We start from the raw sequence: 23,138 nt of genomic DNA, 5'->3' as shown, positions 1-23,138 counted from the left end.
TGGCTAGGTTAGGTGACAGAGCCACTGGGCTGGACCAGGCAGCACTTCCCCTAGGGACTAGAGACAGAGACGCCCAACTGCACTCCCAGACTCAGGGAATATGCTATCCACTGACACCAAACTGTGAGTGAGCACAATGGAGGGGGAAGTGATGCGTTAATGGGGCATTTGCCTATCAGATATTCACACTGATGGGTGGAGTACTGAAGGAAAGGACAACAGGGGTGGATGTTTTGCTTATAATTCACTTTGCATACTGTTGTAATTTCTCCCAAGCTCATGCCATGTCCCCTGAAAGTCTTTTCCTGTTTCACACACAAACTCAGTGCTGGTGAGTGGAGCAGTATTGCCTGTTAAGAGCAACCAGGGAAGGTATTTACTTTTCCCAGGTTTCTGGGTTGGGACTCAAGCTGGTGGTGTTTGTTAAGTTTTAAGAGGAATCCCTCTTGACCATTTGAACCCAGCCCTTGTTGCTGCTGACAGCTCCTGGCAGAAAGGTTATGCCTATGTCAAAAAGTAGCTCCACACACCCTGAAAATGGCTTAACTGCTGATAGAAGACCAGGGGATTTAAATAGCAGATTCTTTGATCCTATCCCAGTCTTCCCTTGCTCCATCCTTTCCCACATTTGCATACTGACATGAAAAGGCCCCAGAGAGCTTGGCTCAGTAGCTGTTGTGCGGCATCCTTGAACCCAACCGTCTCCCATCCGAGGTCGAACCATACGGACCCTACTGCTGGAGGGAGTGCTGTTTCCATGGAGGTGGGGCTGCACCTCAGTACAAAATTCTCAGGTCACATGCACACTAGAGAACTTGACTCATATTTTTTTTTCTCCCCACATGCTTGGAACTCCCTGGATGTCCTCTGTATGTAGGAAGTTGAGATCAGCCATTAGAGCAGATCCTTGAGGGGTGCGAAATGTGCTGTTGAATGTGACGCTCCTCATTAGGCTAAATTCAGCACAAAGTGCCAGAAACTTGACAGTTGTGAAGGTATAGAAGGAGCAGTGAACTGAGTAGCACAGTGGGTCACAAGTAGGTAGAAGTAACATAAAAAAATTGGCTAACCATTTGTGTTTCAAGGGGTATATCCAGTGAGAGCCTCTCAACTATATGAGATTCCTGATTACTAATATTAGCATATTCTATTTCCTCTGTCCACATGCAAATACCAGACACTGCAGGGTCACATCTTTCTCTGCAAAGATGTAAATGTTTTAAATGTTTTGCCATAGCTTTGAATTTTTAATAGCATGTACTGAACCCGAATCTTTTATACGATAACAAGGAAGTGGTAACTGTTCATTGATTCTATATGAATTTCTCATGTCAAATATACCAGACATAGGGCTGTAATTGCAAATTAAAATATCTTGCAGTAGGAAGTAGTTTTCACTGAAAGCTCATGGAAACATATGTTACAGCTCCAGGTAGATACCTTATGGAAATGCCCCATATCAAATACCACATTTATCCTACAGTCACAATCTTGGTAGTGAAGTGAGCAGGCAATAACTCACCCTGGACAGCAGCAGCCACTGAAAAATTTCAGCAATGAATCCTTCAGAAGTATCTCTGCAATTCACTCACTGGGAATTTAGAAGCACCATGTTGCTACATGTCCAAATCCACTTTCTTGTGTATGTATTGGTGTGTTTACATATTCTGGCCAAGAATAATCTCCATTTCTTGTGCAGCTGCCAGAGTTTCAATTCAGCTACACCAGGGATTAATTTGGCCTGGTACATTGCTGAAGTAAACGCTGAGTCAAGCAGAATCTCTCTGTTTCCTTTACAGATTGACCATGTGGGATTGTGTGGCAAGGTGGGATCATTGTCAGATACTACCCTTCATTTTACTTACAAAAGCACACTGCTTTAGTTATTATATCTGTTTGCAGTAGCATGTGTGTGAGGATAGAATATGGCCTGGTGTGAATATAAGGTCCATAGTTAACAATGACATGAATACTTTCCTCATGGGCCTAGTATACACGCAAACTTGCAGCAGTTTTTAAACCAATTTAGTGCAAACCCCTGTACGCACACTTAAATCTGTTTTAAAAGACTTATAACCATTTAGCTTAATTCAGTAAGGAACTAACTTAAACTAAATCAATATAAAGCAGATTTACATTAATTTAAGAGTATCCACAGATGAGGTTTTGTGTCAGTTTAGCCAAACTGGTTTTTAAACCAGCATTGTGAAACATGGGGCTGTTAGATTCCATTTCTAACACAGCTCATGGCTAGAGAAAGAAAGGAATGGTTTTAAACATCTTTTAACACTAATTTTACCAGAGCCACTAAACAAGTTGTAAGCCAGTGTTCCATGCAGCAACTTTCCATTAAATAAATTAGAATCACTTTATCTGTAATCTAGCTAGACTCTCTGAAATTCAGTTAAGCCTGAAAGAATACAATCTCTTAAAGCCCTTCCACCATTCAAAAACAAACAAGTAAGCAAAAACAAAACAAAACCCATCCACAATGACAAAGGAAAACAGATTTCACATCACCAGCTGTACAAAATAAATTATCTTAAGAAATTCAGCTAAAATGAACTTCTCAGCCACATTTCACTCTTAGCAATGAATAGTCCCTGAATAGCTTCCAAAATGAGGTACCTGGTTGTGGATGCATACCTCAGGATACTCAGCAGTGGCAAATAATTCCAAAACAGCTATTATTCCAACCGCCCTCCTTTCCTAGTCAAGTTTGTGTTTCCCCAATATCTATTATTCCCCTGGTTATCTGAAACTACAGGTATCCAAAATTAATTTATTATCCCCATTCTATCTGAATATGCAAGGATGAACTCAATCTTTGAAACTTTTTACAACCGTGACAAAAGCAGAACTGCATAAAAACAGTTTCCAGGTAAATGGAAAAGAAAATAATAAAGCAAAGATATAAGATGAATAGTATTAAAAATTTAATGCAATCATGTTGCTATTCAAAGTCTACTGTGATTCTTTTGAAAAATAATTTAGTCTGCTAACTTGTCCGTGGGTCTTAAGGGACGTTTTCTAAGGAGCTAAATATCCCAGAGATCTGATATCCATTGTCATGCCAGCTCTAGTTTTCAATTCAGAATGGCTTTCCACTTTGCTAGCAATGAAAGCAAATGAGCAAACTTCTACTGATTTATGTCTAATGTGACATTATGATATTTTCTGTCATATGCAACTAAAGAAGCAAAAGGACCTAAAGAATATCTCCGTGGGCTACTTTGAAGATGTGCCATATTCTTCCATATTAATATCGAGACAATTTTGGACAATGCCAGACTATACTAATTAAATTGCTTTCTGAATTTTGCATCTCTGTTGAAGAAGAACAAACAGCATTTTATAAGTCATTAGACATTGTGACATTAGACACGGTAAAATTTTCAAAAGCATCTATTTATTAAGGTCCAGGTTTTCAAAGGTTTTTAGGCACCTATCTGCATCTTTAGGTGCCTACATATTTCAGAAAATCTAGTCCTAAGACACTTCAGAAAATGTTACTCCAGTAAAGTTCCTTTAAAAAAACAAACACAAAAAACCTGTTGCAATAACTCATTATCTGCAGTAGGAACCATGCTTGCACTAAGGCCTTGTCTACTCTTGGGAAACAAACTAAAAATTCCTCACTGTTGCAAAATTGTGCATACCTCCTTCAGCATCAGAAACATTGGGAGTCATGGTAGAGTGAGCTGATGGACTTTGGGGGATTTCTGAGATGAGGGTGATGGGTGAGTTAATTGAATTGAGTGGGACATGGAAGGTGAATGAAGTTGTGGATAAATTGTAGGTTTGGGGAACCTAACACTGTCACTTCCACCACTGTATTTGGGGCCAGATTGTGATACCCTTACTCATGTAAAGGTAATACCTTTTTCACTCCTCAAATACTCCAGTTGCAATCTGGTAGAAGAATCAATGGCCGTTCTTTCATAAGCACTAGATTCATTTAGAAATAAAAGTAATCTGCATCTTCTGATTTCAAAGTCTGGGTACTTATATTTCCACAGTGGGGGGGGGGGTTCAGGTTATAGAATACAAACCCTTTTCATCTGGATGAGACACAACATGTGAAACACAACTCTACATTTTTCCTACATCCAAATGTACAAACTGGCAAACTACAAATAAAAGAGAAGAATTGATGAAGCCAGTAGGTTGTACAGCAGGGGAGTCTTTTGGCAAACACCAGATGTGTTTTGAAGCCATAAAATGATAGCTGGCCATGGTCATGGCTCTATGAAAGTGATACTGCGTATTATTCCTCCCACTGTGTGCTCTTTTCTTTTTTTCTTTTCTTAAAGATTTGATGTGTGAGATCACTGTCCTACAGAATCATCAGGAGATAAAGGGTATTGGAGGAAAGCTCTGGGAAATGCCTATCATTCCGGAATGATTGCTGGCTCAAGTTTCCATCTTGAGCTTCCATCACACATTTCAGAACAATCTGTCCAGCTATATACAGGATACGAAAGAGATAAATGTATAGTGATAATGATGGCAAGACAGCTCTCTAGACGTCACTTTAAAAGCAGACAAAAAACAGCCACAGAGTAGATAACCAGGCCCTCTCTTCGAAAGCTGAAAAGAACTTGTAAATAACATGTTCCTTTTTGTTGATGTAACACTAAACTAAACAGGTTTAACATCTTTAGCAGAATTGAATTCTTGTCAGATACAGTTAGACATTGTGCTATAATGTAATAGCAGATTTTCCTTCTTTTACTTCATTTTTTCTTTTATCAACAGCTGCTCAAAGTTCTAATATAGCGGGCCAAATTCAAACCAGGTCTAATAATAATAATTAGCTTCTGTAGCACTGGCAATGCAAAATGAAAACAAATCTCAACCTAAACATTCTTCACTAAATGGAATTCTTATTTTCTGGCCAGGCCCAGTAATTGGTCTGGGGAGATTACTGTGTGACGGCTGAACAATTGCAGCTTCATTGACTGTGAAGAAAATATGTAAGTAAGTGCAGGAATAGCTGACAGCAGAACATATTTTAGAGTTTGATTGATAGAGCAAAAACCAGGCTGGTGCTGCATGCTGCAAAGCCAGGGTGCAGAACAGGTAGATCCCTGTATGGAAGAAATAAAGGAGAATTTTCAGCCTACCAAAAAATAATCTGGTGCACAAAATAATTAAGTATTTTGGGGTTTCCTAAACCCCGTAAGACAGTGAATAAATACTTTGATGCTTATTTAGCAGTAAGCCGTATTTAAAGAAAGATATGTGCTCAAGCTTTAGAAATGTTTATGGAACTATCAATGCAATCTCCATTAAAAAACCCTAGTTTTTAAAACATAGTACAAGCTTGAAATATAGTAGACCCATGGATTAAACTACAGGATTTTGTGGTGTCCCACAGCACCTGCCATATCAGTGTTCAGATACTGTGGTGATATACATGGAATAAATATTATTATGAGAGATGTCACCAATTGGCATAGTTATACATAGGCTTACGGTTTCTTTTTCTTAGTGTGTGAGCAAGTTTTTAGGCTTAGGAGAAACTTATGGGGGTGTTTTTTGTTGTTTTTGTGATGCAAATTCTTTGGGGAGCTGTGGCAGGCACCAAAGGAGATTGCTCTCTGCCTTAGTCTCTCTAACTAGAGTCAATTCCTGGGGAATAGTTGCTCCCTTGGAACAGGATTTGGTGTTTGGGCTGGCATCCCTGAAGAAGAGGATTGCTGGCATGCTAAAAAGGTTCAGGCTGAAACAGCTCAAAATAAACTAGTACTTAACTCTAAAACAAAAATCATAATCTATGGAGCATAGCTGATGGCACACTTGTAAAAATACCTCACATCCACACACAAAAATGCTCAGACAATTTATGTCTGCTTAAGTGTGCTTAGCCAGTAAATTTTTCTAGTGTAGATCTATTGATGTCAGCACCTTTCATGAAAAGATTAATAAAATATAGCCACACAGCCACTGTGAAATAGGTTTCATTCTGGTGTTTGGGAGACTGAAAAGTAAAAATGCAAAGGTTGTGCTATTCACACAGTCCTCTCTTCTACTTAGGGCTAGTCTTCATTGCGAATTAGTTATGGCAAACCAGGGTGTCAATCTACAGCACAGTAATCTGGCACACATTAACTGGGTGTGTGGACCCTGGTACCACACGCTAAAAATTCTGTAGTACATATCAACGTACTGCTCTTTGAAATGAGACTACATCAAAGAGAAGTATGGAACTTCCAGTGTGCAGCAGGGACCACAATGTAGGTTAATGTATGGCTGGCTAATGCATTGTACATTCACACCTGGCTTGCTGTGCAGTAAGTCACCATGTCGAAAGCCCTCAGAACCAAATTAGACTCGCTCTATGTCCCAACTAGTGTTCTATTTTTGGAGCAGATTCTGATCTCACTTACACTAATGGTAATCAAGAGTAGCTCCACTGAAGTAAATGGAATTACGATGAGATAAAACTGGTGTACCAAAGAGGAGAAGACCCTTTGTGTTGGGTTTAGGAAGATAAATACTTAAGAGTGATTAATTGTGTTTCATCCTAAGTCCCCAGCAGGCTAAAAAGCATTTCCCCCTCTTCATTCTATTAATGGAAATGGGTTAGGGATCTTCCAGTGTGGCAATGGATTTGTTCAAGAGCTTATGCTGATTCTCCTGCCTTCTGTATCCCTCCCCATCACATTTAAATCTAAGATGAAAAACCCCTCTGACCTATGCCATCTTGTATTTGTTGCCTTTATCTCACCCAATTATTATATTTCTAATTATATTATTACAGTGTATCATTTTATTAAACTTTCTGAAGCATTAGGGGCTACAGTTCATTCTGAAAGATACTAAACCAAATAGCATAATGGAATTTTAAACATTCAGTACAATAATTTGTGAATAGTAGAAACAGATTAGTGATAGGTTTACCATCTCTTCACTGTTACTATTTTTTACTTGGTAACTACACAAAGTACATGTGGTTATGGGGATAAGAAGGCATGACTATTTTTGTGTGGATTTTTTTTTTATCAAAATAAATCCAGCCCCCAGCTTTTCTTTTTTATCTTGTCTATTGTTTAATAGACTTACATTTAGCCCATTTAATCTGCAAAGCTTCCAAAGTTCTTTAAAATCTGAAAACAGATCTATTAACTATCCTTATTGGAATTATTTTTCCTACCAACAAAAAGCAGCTCCTTCTGGGGTGCAGGACAGCAACTGTTTAACTGCTTGCAGTAACATTATATCATAGGACAGGGTGAATTTAGAGGAGCAGAATTCAATTACCCAAAATGGAATTTGGGCAGGAGTTTATCGTAAATACTATCTTATTGTTACAACTCTTGGAATCTTACTTGTCAATGGTATTTGATTATGAAGTATATAAACTATTGATATCTTACTGTTTATTATTGTTGACCTTGAGCTATGAAACTGAGATTATAGGAAAAGAAGAGCTTTTTACATCACTAATCCCACATATCAAGCTTTCTTCCTAGCTATATTTTTGTTTTGTTCTCTTCCCATTTTGGCTACCTCTCACTTTATCAGTCAGTGTCTCATATTTTGGCTCTTGATGGGTGGTGAATTATTCTTTGATAGGATTTTCTCCCATACTGGGGAACAGTTGAAAACTCTGCAAATTATTGAAAGGAAGCCAAGGAAGGGGTAATGTCAGGCACTTGGTTTTCCAATAACCATCAGTCTGAACAGTCAAAGCAATTTTCTGAACTACAGAAAGAACAAAGGTCCTTGTGAAGTGCCCCAAGATGATGGATGGGTTACCTGCAAGGAACTGACAGTGAGGCAATCCCAAGCTGTCATTGACAAGGAGCTGGATTCACAGACATGACAGGGCAGTAATCAAGTATTTGCAGTTTTGCAGCTGCTTATTTTGCTGGTTTTAAAAACAAATGGCTCAAAGTTTGAACAAAAGGATCACAGAGAACAACCAGAATGTTATGTTTTTCCAAACCTGTGGACCAAACGTATTCCTGGATGGAGGTCAGAGGGCTGGAAATAGGGTATAAATGGTACTGCAGGTACTTAGCATAATTTTATAAGAGCATCTATTTTTATGGCTTAGAAACTTGAACGGATACTTTAGAGCGGAGACCTTAATATATCATCTGAAACTGCTTCCAGAATTAGATTTACACTCAATTTTTGCTTCCTCTTAATGCTTGGGCTTTGAAGACAGACTTAGGGCACATGATAAAAAGGCAATGCCATAGGTAAATCCTTCAGCAGTGATGAATTTGGCACTGGCTACACTGCAAGCCCTGCACCCCAGAAATAGAAACCAACCCAGGGTGTGATTTGTTGCTCACAAAAGATCTCCATGGTTACAAAGCAGATGAATGAGGCAAGGGCGTATAGTGGGGATACTGAGTCATTGAACCAAACTCTGAACTCTGTATATGATGGAAACTGATTCAAGCCAGGGGGTGTGGCAGCATCCCTAGTTCCAGCACCTATAGAATGAGGCAACAGAGAAAATATATTTCTGCTAAGGCTCTGCAAATAGGCTTTTTGGCTGCTTCCCTTAAGGTAAAAGTGTATATTTATGGCCAGCTGCTCCAGTGATGTTCATTGTTTCCTCCCACTGCTACACGGCTCCAAATTTCAAACGCAAAGTGGCAGGCTCATTGAGGCAAATTGATCTCTGGTGTAACTTGCACTTGATGAGCAGCTTCCAAATGTGAGATCTTTCATTAGCCAGTGGCTTGATAAACTCACACCTTCATAGGCTATTGAAACTGGACAGCAGTTAAGCATATTGTAATAAAGTTTGTTACTTGAGCTAGGTATTTGCCGGTTTCCTAATCTAGAAAGGCCTTGTGCAGTGAGATGTATTCTCCTTTCCTTTGCTGTGTTTCCTATGGCTCTCATGGTACTATTATGTCACTGGGGGAAAATTTTGCTAACATTCAGGAATGCTTTTCATTTCATTCTAGGGTCAGATGGACATAATGACAACTCTGAAATGAGTTCATTTGCTCAATCAACTAAGCATTCAGTAATGCTGCTCCTGGTAAAAACAGCTTGAGTTACTTGCAAAATATACTCCGTTTGCATTCACTAAATAATGTGGAGATGGCAGGCCATTTCCAGGCTCAGCAACCTTTAAAACATGGGGCCACATTCTGTTTGGGAATTCAGTGGGAATTGAACAGACCTATCTAAGGGCAGAATTTGGTCCAAACAAATGGTTCACAAACCAGACTGTTCTTGATCATTATTAATGGAGTAATGCCCAAATCTTTTGCAGTCCTTTCTCAGTCCATTGCAGGACAAACAACTCCCATTGACTTCAAAGGAGATTTGGCCTTGAGTAAGAATGCAGGCATGAGGGAAACATATTAGTTCTAGCATTGCTACTTTCCTTGGGTTGGGGATGATGGTGTTAAATACAAAATTAGAAGAGAGGTGAAGAGGAAGCAATGGCATTTGTCAGTTTTCTCCTGTTTTTGCTTTCTATCAATTGTACTAATAAAAATAAATGTTAATATAATTGGCTCCTATACCTGAATTCAGCAAAGGATACAAGAGTGTAGAAGTTCCATCTCTTTACCTGGGCAGCCCTTTTCTAAGTGCTCAGTTGTGAGCTGCCTACATTGTGCCCACAGTGAGAAAGTAAGAGAGCAAAAGATACCACCTTACAAGGGGAAGGGGAGTACAGCTGAGCCAGCATGTTTGGGGAAGTAAGTTGTGCCAGAAAAAGGGCTGGTGCAGCTTACTTCCCCTGCAGAGAAAGTGGGAGGGAAGGCAAGGATCAAAGAGTGCTTGAGTCACAATTCAGTACATGGTGTGAACATGAGGAAGCACAACTATGTGCTGTTCCTACTCAGGGTGTCTTGTAAGGTGGTGGTGTTATCTATTAATGTCACCGAGGTGCAAATGTATGAAATCAGGGCCTGCAGAGCTTCCTCTGTACACTGGAAAATATACACAGTGCAAGGACCTAATGGGAAGCAGTTGTTTTAAGTTCAAGTGAACAGGAAGAAGCAATTGTGTGTGTGTGTGAGTAGTGACACAGAACCTGACCTCTCTATGCTGCGGGGAGTTGCATTTCCATCTTGGTGCCCCATGTAGCTAGTCAGTGTAGGTGCTCCTTGTAGTATTAGGAACTGTGCCTTTCAGCAGGGGTTGTGGGGGGCCTGGAGCAAAATCTGAGACTGAAGCTTCCCACCCTTCCAAAAAGCCTTAACCCCACCCCACCCCGGCCCATGGGCCTGTAAACCCACCTCCTCCCAGAGCCCTGGACTCCCCTCACCTACTCCTTACATTATCCCTCCCTGCTGGTGAGCTTCACTCTCCAGTGAGAGAGGTCCATCCAGCTTCCTGGCTGGTCCCCAGTGCTGAGAGAAGCCTCCATGGTTTCTGCAGCTGGCAAGTAAGGCCCCAGTATGCTGCATGCAAGCGCTGATCTAGCTACTGTGGAGCTGCAACTCCACACCCCAGCTTGTAAAGCTACTCACGCAAATTTGGCCTAGTCACCCAGGCCAAACCTGATGCTGTGCTGCGACCCTGCGTGCCAGGTCACAGGCCCAGCCATCCACATCACCCCCTGTCATATTGTTCCACTGGTTTGGGGGCCCTCTCAAACAGGGATACTGGGGCAAAGAGCCCCTTTTGCCTCCTCCCTCCCCGCAAAGGCAGCCCTGCCTTTTAGTGGCCACCCTGAGTGAAGGACAGCACTGTCCCAGAACCATGGACCCTTGAAATCTGGGTTCCCCAGCAGCCTGCATGTCAAGATGGTTGGTTTGTTTTTTTGTTTGATTTTCTAAGCAGTTGCATAGAGAAGCAATGCAGAGAAAGGTGACATTTACCACTGTTCAGTATCATGGTTCCATACTGAGGAAAGAATAGGAATAAAGGCATGAGTTGTTAAATTGATTTATGCATCCTTGAATTCCTAGTCTAAACCCCATTCCTGCAAAGGGATCCATGTGGGCATGAGAGTCCTTCCACACAGATTCCTTTTCAGGATCAGAGCCTGCTTTTAGCTTAGACAATACACTCATGTACTGAGGTTCTGTGTCCTGGTGATTTAGCATGTCTTGTGGGTAAAAACTGGTGTCAGGATGAAGTGTACCTTCCACTCATGTATTTTTGTTCCAATTGTCTGAATATTATAAACAAAGCCTCCTGCTGCTCTATTCCTTGCCGTTCACAAACATCCACTGACTTCAGTGGGAGCTGAAGACCCAGAATCCAACAAATTACTTAAGCATACTGTAAGAAAGTAGTCTGCCCCTTTAACGGTCAGGGTGCTGCGGAGTTACCAGCTCTGTTCTGAAAAATAGCTTGGCAGGTAGGTGTTGGGCCTCATTAAACCCAGCTGGATGGCAACAAGAGGTTGGGTCTGATGATTCCCAGCTGGGGGATACAAATGGGGACCTGGGAGTAGGCGAGAGCTGGGAGTGTATTCTTCTGTGGCTGCAGCAGAGGAGTATGAAAGGGAAAGAGGCTCTGTAGACCTCTTAGCCTGGGTGGCAGCTACAATCTAGGTTAGGAACAAGATATTACCTTTTTTTTCTGTTGGAGAATAAACAGAGGCCTAAGATAAGGCTATACATTGAACTGGACATGATTTTGCATCCTATGTCCACTGGACATCTTTTGCAAGGTAGTGCTCTTGGGTTGCTGGTTTGAGAAGCTGGATTAATTTCCCTGTGTAGTTCACCATTCCCTGGAATTTTTGTACCCCTTCCTTGTCTGTTGGGGCAGGCATGTTGTGGATGGCCTCAACCTTGCCATGATCTTATCTGTGCACCTTACTGTATTCACGTCTCTCCTGGATATGCTATTTGCATTATATAAAATTCACATTTGTTTGTTCAGCTTTAGCCCAGCAGCTCTTGCTCTTTTCAGAGCTGCCTGGTGTAGCCTTTTATTTTATTTAAAATAAATTTTGTAATGTGGTGTTACACCACCCTGGGTTCGGCTCTAGCAGCCACAGTTTCAAGCTTAACAGAGTGAACATCACCTCTGCTACTTGCTTCAGATTTGGAGTCTCTAGGAACACATAAAGACCAAAGGTAGTGACCACACATACATTCACAAGTATAAGGTCTAGTCTGCTTTACAAGTTTTATTACAGTTTACAATTAAAGTTATGATTACCCAAGCATATAGAAATTCTATACAGACCTATGCACAAGTTACAAATATAGTTATACTCCCAACCTTAACAACAGTGTTGGGAGCTAATGGGTCTTTCATGGCTTGATCATCAGTAGAGGGATGGTCTTTGCTGGAGTCTCCCATAGGGAGCTCAATTTTCCTGTTCTGGGCATCCCCTTTTTATAGTGTGATTCTGGCTATACCTACATTCTGTGCATGTCCATAAAAGTGTCAACCCTCTTCTTAGTCTGTGTCCCCTAGAAACTTACGGGACCCCAATTTTATATAGGCTGTGTAAATTCTCTTTATTCTCACTAGCATTGATGCCCAAGCTGTATCCTGTGATTCTGACACGTCAGAGACATATACTCCTTTACAGTATTTTTATGATTTAATATTAATCTTCTGGGTAATCTTTCACAATATTACCACTTGGTACCTCTTTTCCCATAATCTTAGGGCATCGAGTTATTTTCCAGTCACTTATGACATAATGTCTTGTTTCCAAGGCCTAAAATAGCTAAGCTAAAGTCTTGTATGCCTCAACCTACAGGTTCTTGCGTTTCAGCTTGTCTGACTCATGTCTAATGCTTGGTTCTTCTAAATACTGATCAATCTTATACCTTTATAATCCTACAAATTAACTCTAACATACAATGAATATATGTAATATAACCTTGATTAATCATAACATCACACAATAAATGGATAACAAACTAAAATCGTTGGCTACACTGGATCTCTGATCATGCTTTTCTACTGACAACATAATCTATTTTACAGCTTAGTACCCTCTATAGCATTTAAAAAATTTTGTTGTTTCTAGTGAAACATGTTGGGTGCAGAACACAATCCAAGCAATGGTCTGCGGAAATGATGTTTAGCAACGGGGATGTGGAATGTGCACAGATATGTGCTGTTTTTCTCAAGGCATCTGCCTGAACCCTCCTGGCATCCGACATCTCCCCCAAAATGTCTCCCCTTGTAGATAGTGAGAAGTGTTCCCTTTTAACATTTAATTATTTTGGATTTACACGTAAGAGGAGGCTTCTGTTCTGCCTTTTTCTTTTTCTTCTCCCCCTTCCTCCCCCCCCAAGACTAAGTGTACCTGTTGGTTCTTTTACTCACTCTGATTCCCAGAGCAATAGGCCTATCTAGCTATTCTTATTAGCCTCTCCCTCAGGGCAACTGGAACTTTTCTTGGGTGTGAATTGTGGGATAGTTGGGCTCTTTCAGCTCTATTCTGTACTCTGTTGAGAGCTTTCCTTTCCCCTGGAATATATCCTCAAACTCTTTCTCAAGTATTTTGGTCCACTGCCCCTCCAATGAGTGCACCTTCTTGATGAGAACAAGGGCTTGACACACTCTTAACCCAATAATGGGGGCTCTTTTTTTGCCAAGTACTATTAAAGTGTTATCACTTCCAGTTGATTTACCCATATATCTAGTTCTCCTATACCTTTAGTGGGGATGGGCTCACCCTGTGAGCCTTAGTTTTCCCAAAGAAAAGGAGTACTTGTGGCACCTTAGAGACTAACAAATTTATTTGAGCATAAGCTTTCGTGTAGCTCACGAAAGCTTATGCTCAAATAAATTTGTTAGTCTCTAAGGTGCCACAAGTACTCCTTTTCTTTTTGCGAATACAGACTAACACGGCTGCTACTCTGAAACCTGTCATTAGTTTTCCCAGTTTACCTTTCATTACTTGTGGCTTTTCTTTTAGTGTTATTAACACTGGTGTCTGGAAATACAGTGGCTTGTGTACCTGTTTCCAATTTAAAATGAATAAAGGGACTATTTGCTTTTAGGCTGACAGTCCAATCATCCGCAGCTGCAACAATGTCCATTGCTCCTATGAAAAATTCACCTGAGATAGTGGTGCTGCTGTCATCATCCCACTGGTCCATGCTGTGCACACTCGGCTGGTGCTTGCAAACTCTTGCAAAGTGATATTTGCATCTTTTCCCACATACTGAGCATTTTCCTGACTTGAGTTGGATGACAGTGTGCATTGCCTTGTGCTGGTCTTGCTTGACTCTGACTTTGAGCTCCACTTGTCTTGCAGCCTCAAGTCTGTTGTCATATTTTGGATATTCAATCATGTCTATGGTGTCATCACACTTCTTTGTTCATAAGCTTTTGTTCCAGATGGGAGGACTTCCCTTGCTTGGCAAATACTCCAGGACTAATTCTGACCCAGTAGTCTCTGATTTTTATTTTATTTTTGTTCTGGATTCCAGCTATAATCTGGTCTCTAATAAAATTACAAGATTGGCTGTTCAGCCTTAGATCAACCATACACTCATGTATAGTTTTCATGTTCTTTGTGTAACCTCTGGCTAAAAATATCTTTGCACTTCATGTAAAATGAGAGCTGTTCCCCAAATTTCTGCACTACAGTTTCATAGGTAACTCAGGCAAACAGGGCTCACTGAAAACTGTTATGCACCTCAAGTGCATCAGAACTTGCTATTGTCAGAAATGACTACCTTCTGATAGTCTTCCTTGTCACTGGTTCCCAGAGCTTGCAGATACAGACTGAAGCTCAACTTAAATCTCTTCTCACTGTCTGTTTCCGGAGAGTTTCAGCTCTGGTGGAGTTTTTAAATGCTCTCTTCTTCCATTCTAGTTATTTAATTTCTATTTACTCCGAATCATAGAATATCAGGGTTGGAAGGGACCTCAGGAGGTCATCTAGTCCAACCCCCTGCTCAAAGCAGGACCGATCCCCAATTAAATCATCCCAGCCAAGGCTTTCTCAAGCCTGACCTTAAAAACTTCTAAGGAAGGAGATTCCACCACCTCCCTAGGTAACGCATTCCAGTGTTTCACCACCCTCCTAGTGAAAAAGGTTTTCCTAATATCCAACCTTAAACCCCCCCCCCACTGCAACTTGAGACCATTACTCCTTGTTCTGTCATCTGCTACCACTGAGAACAGTCTAGAGCCATCCTCTTTGGAACCCCCTTTCAGGTAGTTGAAAGCAGCTATCAAATCCCCCCTCATTCTTCTCTTCCATAGACTAAACATCCCCAGTTCCCTCAGCCTCTCCTCATAACTCATGTGTTCCAGTCCCCTAATCACTTTTGTTGCCCTCTGCTGGACTCTTTCCAATTTTTCCACATCCTTCTTGTAGTGTGGGGCCCAAAACTGGACACAGTACTCCAGATGAGGCCTCACCAGTGTCGAATAGAGGGGAACGATCACGTCTCTCAATCTGCTGGCAATGCCCCTACTTATACAGCCCAAAGTGCCGTTAGCCTTCTTGGCAACAGGGGCACACTGTTGAGAAGCTGGATATGAGTCGTCCACTGTAACCCCTAGGTCCTTTTCTGCAGAACTGCTGCCGAGCCATTCGGTCCCTAGTCTGTAGCGGTGCATGGGATTCTTCCGTCCTAAGTGCAGGACTCTGCACTTGTCCTTGTTGAACCTCATCAGATTTCTTTTGGCCCAATCCTCCAATTTGTCTAGGTCCCTCTGTATCTTATCCCTACCTTCCAGCGTATCTACCTCTCCTCCCAGTTTAGTGTCATCTGCAAACTTGCTGAGGGTGCAATCCACACCATCCTCCAGATTATTGAACATGAAGATATTGAACAAAACCGGCCCCAGGACTAACCCTTGGGGCACTCCACTTGATACCGGCTGCCAACTAGACATGGAGCCATTGATCACTACCCATTGAGCCCAATAATCTAGCCAATTTTCTATCCACCTTATAGTCCATTCATCCAGTCCATACTTCTTTAACTTGCTGGCAAGAATACTGTGGGAGACAGTGTCAAAAGCTTTGCTAAAGTCAAGGAACAACACGTCCACTGCTTTCCCTTCATCCACAGAGCCCGTTATCTCATCATAGAAGGCAATTAGATTAGTCAGGCATGACTTGCCCTTGGTGAATCCATGCTGACTGTTCCTGATCACTTTCCTTTCCTCTAAGTGCTTCAGAATTGATTCCTTGAGGACCTGCTCCATGATTTTTCCAGGGACTGAGGTGAGGCTGACTGGCCTGTAGTTCCCAGGATCCTCCTTCCCTTTTTTAAAGATATGCACTACATTAGCCTTTTTCCAGTCGTCCGGGACTTCCCCCGATCGCCAAGAGTTTTCAAAGATAATGGCCAATGGCTCTGCAATCACATCCACCAACTCCTTTTAGCACTCTCGGATGCAACACATCCGGCCCCATGGACTTGTGCACGTCCAGCTTTTCTAAATAGTCCCAAACCACCTCTTTCTCCACAGAGGGCTGGTCACCTCCTCCCCATGCTGTGCTGCCCAGTGCAGTAGTCTGGGAGCTGACCTTGTTTGTGAAGACAGAGGCAAAAAAAAGCATTGAGTACATTAGCTTTTTCCACATCCTCTGTCACTAGTTGCCTCCCTCATTCAGTAGGGGGCCCACACTTTCCTTGACTTTCTTCTTGTTGCTAACATACCTGAAGAAACCCTTCTTGTTACTCTTAACATCTCTTGCTAGCTGCAACTCCAAGTGTGATTTGGCCTTCCTGATTTCACTCCTGCATGCCCAAGCAATATTTTTATACTCTTCCCTGGTCATTTTTCCAATCTTCCACTTCTTGTAAGCTTCTTTTTTTGTATTTAAGATCAGCAAGGATTTCACTGTTAAGTCAAGCTGGTCGCCTGCCATATTTACTATTCTTTCTACATATCAGGATGGTTTGTCCCTGTAACCTCAATAAGGATTCTTTAAAATACAGCCAGCTCTCCTGGACTCCTTTTCCCCTCATGTTATTCTCCCAGGGGATCTTGCCCATCAGTTCCCTGAGGTTGTCAAAGTCTGCTTTTCTGAAGTCCAGGGTCCGTATTCTGCTGCTTTCCTTTCTTCCTTGTGTCAGGATCCTGAATTCAACCATCTCATGGTCACTGCCTCCCAGGTTCCCATCCACTTTTGCTTCCCCTACTAATTCTTCCCGGTTTGTGAGCAGCAGGTCAAGAAGAGCTCTGCCCCTAGTTGGTTCCTCAAGCACTTGCACAAGGAAATTGTCCCCTACATTTTCCAAAAACTTCCTGGATTGTCTGTGCACCGCTGTATTGATCTCCCAGCAGATATCAGGGTGATTGAATACCATGTGGGTGTTCGGGAATCAGTCTGGGGCCCAAAGTCCATGAAGGAGATACAGGGACTTAATTCCAAAATGCCTCTGCATAACACAACATGGCTTCTTCAGCATCTCTTCCCCCAGACTTTCTCTGGGAAGCTAAAACCCTTGATGTTACAGTTCCCAATACCATACTCCTCACCTCAGAACAGCACTTTCACTATTACATCAATAAGTAACCAAAAACAATAACTCAAAAGACCAAGTGCAGTGCTACTAGACTACTGCACACCAAAGGGAAGAATGCTAAATAGAAGAATCAGACTGCAGCTAACTGCATGCAGCTCAGTATTTAAACTCTGTGTAGTGGCCTTTGGTAATGTGATCAGGTTTCCAAAGGAAAAATGGGTCACCTGTCACTCCCCATTGAGCAGGGAGCCCCTGCTCTTGCCCTCCTCAACTCACATCAGTGCTGACTGAGCCCCATTCTTGCCAGCATGATAGGTCCCACTGCTGTCAGCCTGGTGGCCACAAGATGGTGATGCTGTCCTGGTACCACTGACAGCAGCTCTTCAGGGAAGAGACTGCTGTCCACAGGAGTTAGAGAGAACAGCTTCTTAAAGCATATACAGCACCCCCTACCCAGACACACTCCTGAACACAAAACAGATGCTTGGTATCCTGTTTTAAGTTCTTAAAGTCTGGGACAATCAATTGAAAAGTAGCCATGTACCAGAAAAGAACATGTCATGTGGTCACTTAGGTGAAGATGAAACAAGCAGGAGAATCCTCTGTGCTAGGAGAAGTCAGTGTTTGACCTGAGCTCCTGAGATTAGAAACTGAGAGAGCTTGGTGTATTTATTTATAAATGGTTATGCTCAGACACTAGCTCCTGAGTATATTGTAAGAATAAAAATATCTGCAACGGGTGGGGAGATGCACTAATTTATAAAACTATTGCACCTACAAAAGTTCAAGTTTTAACTCTCAACTACATGTAGTGACACTTTGATTTCATGTTGTAGAATCAATCTGTTCTTTAGACGGTTTTGATTGTCCCTTTTAATATGCATTGGATTTTTGTATCTACAAAGGCCCTCAGACAAACTATTTAAAGTTAAACTATTTCTATTTCATGTACTAAAAATTCTTTAAAGAGGGGAAGATGTACAATGAGGCATGAAACTTTCCTTTACTACCTCTACTGTTCTGTCACTGAGTGGTGAATATGCACATATGAAGCAATTTAATAAAAATAACTTCCTAACAAGTAAAAGGACCATATGCTGTCCATAATCTGCATCCTCAATGGCCATTAGTTAACATTACTAGAAATTCCACATATGAAAAAATGACTTTACAGTTCCATCATAAATATTACAGTAGTAGCAATGAAACTTTTTCTATACCAAATCAAAAGCATGATGGGGGGGGGGGGGAAATAAGCATGATAAACCAGTCTCCTCACTTTTCTCCTATGACTCAGTATTTTCTCTTGTATGTACAGTACTTTCCTCACCTTGAATAGGTAGAGCAGGCGCTCTTTCATATACTGTAAGGATCAAATAGCTTAAACATAGTTTTCCAACTCCTGTCAAGTTATCCCTGCTGGAAGAAAATTGGATGAATGGATAAGCAGAGACTGAAATAATTTAGGTGTCAAACATCTGATATATTTTACTGCATCAGATTTCTCTGATAAATACCAGGTGAGTCCATCCTGTGCCACATTTTATAAGTTTGGGCCAGTGTGTGAAACCCTTATTCTGTGCATCCGTTTCTCCATCTATAAATGGTTATAGTGCTATTTACCTCCTTTTGAAATCCACTGATGGGGGAAAAGTGCTTTATGAGACGTAAGTGGTATTATTTTTGTATGTATTTTGACAATTATGGGATTACTTGCAGTGTAAGGTACTATTCAAGGTACCTTGTGCTGCACAAGCTGGCCCTTTCAGATTGTTAGTCATTAACAATATTGTATTTCTTTTCTAGACTTTTTTAAAGAGGTTTGCCCTCACTAGAATAGTGGACTGTGTCTATAATTATTCTAGAAACAGCTGGAGGAAATGTTAAGACTAGAACTGTCCCATTTTCCTGAAGATATTGAGATCCAGAAAAAACAGGTTCCATTAATATTTTTGTAAATTGTAGTGTTTGCACTGTTTTCATGATTGGTGCTGCTTGCACCATTAGTTGCAATGTTTCACTTATGAGAGAGTTGAAATGATTAGTCTAATTTTTAAATTAGTGTGGAAAGTTATGTATGTTACAATTACAATGCTAGTACTCTGATGCTATGATTTTCTGCAAATAATAAGTCTGTGTGTTTATGGTGGTTGGCTTTTATAGCACTTATTTATTTATTTACAGGCTTTTCTTTGGTACTTATCACTGTGATATCTGAACACATCACAAATATTAATGGATTAATTCTCAGAAAGCCCTGTGTGAGAGAGGAAAGCATTATTCCCATTTCAGAGACAGGAAACTGAGGCACAAAGTTAAATGGCTTGTCCAAGCTCTCTCAGCAATTCTGTGAGAGACCTAGGAATAAAAGCAAGATTCTGGAGTCAGAGTCCAGTGCTTTAGGCCCAACAACATCCCTACTCCCTGATATCGCACACCTTTATTTGTAAAGATTTGGAATAATAAAAAGCATGACCCTCTTCATATTTAAGTATATTTCTCCCAGACTGACTATTAACATGCTAGTAGTGAGCATCTCTCGAATACAACTGTTCATTATCAGTCATCAGTGCAGCTGGACCTTCTGTCAGTCCATTTTTAACAGACCATATTTGTGCTCTGAACCTAATAATTAAAGCTCAGGTATAAATTAGACCTGAATGCTGTTACTTTGTGTACATCTGATTTCCTACTTGATGTTGTACACGGTGTCTGTTTTCTACACATCTGTTTTTCTAGCAGTGGTTCAATAATCCTAGTCTGTATTAATTTAGCTGAGACATTCAGGATCCCAATTATTTTCTAATTCAAAATGTTGTCATGTGGTACAAATGTGTGAGGAAGAAAGTATAATATGGAGTTCTGTTCTGGCAGTTCTGAAAAGTCATTGTGGGTGAGGACAGGTGATATCTTAACTCTAGTGTGAGGAACTCCCTCAGTTCTCTGAGACTGCCCCCTACCCCACTCTTTTTTCAGCTCTCCCCCAAGCAGAAGCTGGGAAGGGGGCATTTTTCAGGACACTGTGGAAGGGAGGACATTTTCGGGGTAGAGGGGTAGTCTGAGAGGGCATTACTCGAAAATGTTTTGTGGAAAGGGAACTGGTGACTCTCTCAGCTGGCAAACTAGGAGGTTCTCCAGCTGAAGGATCTATCAGCTTTCTCAGCTGTCAAAGATGACAGCTATGAAAGATGACTGCACTGATTGTGCTAGTGGGATGCATCCACACTGGCACTCAACTGAGACTGCCCCTACAAATTTATTGAAATAACTTCTATCACTTTTTTTTTGCCTTCCTGGCAATCAACTGAATAATTTTCAGGGTGCATTCCAGTCAGTTGGGGGACATATATAATACTTAGTCCTGCCTTGAGTGCAGGACTTAAATGACCTCTTGAGGTCCCTTCCAGTCCTACAATTCTAAGATTCTAACTGATCTCTCTGATGTGGATCAGCTCTTTGTGCAGGTATGTAATATGACCAGCGTGTAGCAAATGTCTATGGGACTACAAAATCCTGTCAGCTGAAATAGGGAACAGCAGAATCTGGCCCAAAGGGAGTATTAATATCAGATTGGTAGACAAAATGTCTTCCTAATTTAAACTGTCTTCCAAAATAAGATTAACCTTTTAATATAGGAGTAAGCTTTTGTTCCAGAGTACAAATAATGCCCACTGCTGAAAGCAGGTAAATTCTGGCATTCTAAAGAGCAACCAGACAGCTGTTAACCCTTTTATGCTGCTCTTCTTTTATAGTATTTGTTAGGATAACAAATGTATTTGTATTGGAGTAAATAAGAAGTAATTCCCTTGCAGTCTAAGGCTGCAGGTTTTGATCAATAATATTGGTCAAGTCTCTTTTTTTTTTTTTTTTGGTTTAAAAAAAAACACACATCCATTGCCTGTAAACAATATTGTCAAAGGTAAAGGATATGTAGAAAGAACCAGATGCTTTTTTTATTCCATTATGACAACATCTTCATAATGAACTAGGCAAAATGCAACCATTTAGGCTGTTAATCCCATAAAGAAATCCTTTGGCTGACCTCTCATTGCTGTTCCTTCTGAGTTATAATTGAAATGAGTGTTACAAAGACCATTTGGAATATTGATCCCCCTTCTGGGGAAAATGAAGGACTGAAGAGGGGTACCATGAAGATTTCCATACAGTAATGCCTATGGTGCTATGCATGTATAGACTGACAACAAGAGGAAGGGGAAAATGTTCAGCTCAAAGCAGTTCAGCAAAGCTAATCAGTCAAATAATACAGGAGAGGACAGAGGAAAAAGAACTGCCTTCTAAAAATGTATGTTTGTAGGATTCTTACCCAGGCCAGTGCTTTTGCAGCATTAAAATTTTGTTTCATATAAATCCTCCTTACTGAAGATTGCTTTCTTAAGTAGAGACTAATGGAGCTTTCAAACCCTCAAGCATGGTAGCAGCTGCAAAACCTTGGCACCTGCTATGGTAATATGCCCATTATTCATTCATCTTAGCTTTTGAGCAATTCCTGAAGTCGTTTTTTCTTTTGCAGTTTTCTTCAGAAATTTACTACTTCTGATTTTAATTGTTTTAAACTGTCATTTGCTATTGACTTCCTTCACCTGATTAAGTTTAAGTAAAAATGTAGACATGGTGCCCTATTTTAGGATAGGGACTTAGGACAGGATCTTGCAAACATACACTAGTATCCCCACTGAATTCAATAGGACTAAGCACATGTGCATTCAGGAGCTGACTCTGATAAGATAGAGAGGGAAATCTGATTGTTCATACTCACATTTTGTTAAGAAGAAAGTAGATGTGCTTTCATCCTGCCACCTATTTATTAAAACTGTGTGTGGAAGAATTTGGTTTTAACCAAACAAATCTTCAAAGTCAACCTTTGTTGAAGTTTGTCCTGCATTTGCAAACCAGACGATGTTTTGTTGAACTATTTTAAATTCATAAATTGCCATTCAAAGTTATTTGAGAACTTTTTTTTTCTTTATCTTGATGTCCATAAAGTATTTCCTACTGAAGTGATGTTTGTTGGGATAGATCCAATGGTGTATGTCAAATGGTACTTGTTCTGCATCCCTAATTGGCTGAGCCTGCCCCAAATGACTGGGGAGGTCATTTCCGCTCAACAGATGCCATTTTCATTTGGTTTCTCAGAGAGAGTGTCTGTCTGAAATACATGCACCTTTTATGAATCAGGCTTGGAAAACTTCATGAAGTTTTGGTCTTTCTTTGTGCCCTGCTTTTACTACCTAACAGTAACAACTAAGATCTAACCATGTTAAGTTCTACCAATTCTTTCCTCTGAAATTGATGTGGCTAGAAATAGCAGCAGAACACTAGAAATGTCAAGTTGCTGGTGTTGAGGTCACTTTCTATGACCTTCCACCTTCTGAATCTAACCTTGCCCCACACTAGGGACTGCTGTTCCCAAGTGTAGTCTGTATCTCCATGGCTGTTCTATGCTGTCTACTTTCACACCTGATCTTTTTTGCTTTATCTGAACATCAGTAACGTATGCTTGTCGCCAGTCTGTTTTAAAGCATGTTAGAATACCCTGGTTCTGTTTTTTCTGAAGACAGTACATTTTGTCTTTGAATTCAAATGTAGTTTTAACTGCAACAATGCTTTTGTTTTAACTAATTTTAAAAAGCAAACTGACCAGGGAAGGAAATTCCACAAATAAACTGTTCTCCCTTTTTCTAGATCTGTCACCAAAACTCATGTGTTGAAAGTCATAATAAAAATAGAACTGTCAAGAAGAAAGAACACAGAAAAATCTGTCAA

This window comes from Natator depressus, chromosome 4 (assembly GCF_965152275.1).
Source record: "Natator depressus isolate rNatDep1 chromosome 4, rNatDep2.hap1, whole genome shotgun sequence".
In the NCBI taxonomy this organism is placed as follows: domain Eukaryota; kingdom Metazoa; phylum Chordata; order Testudines; family Cheloniidae; genus Natator; species Natator depressus.
Note: the sequence above shows the minus strand (reverse complement) of the source record.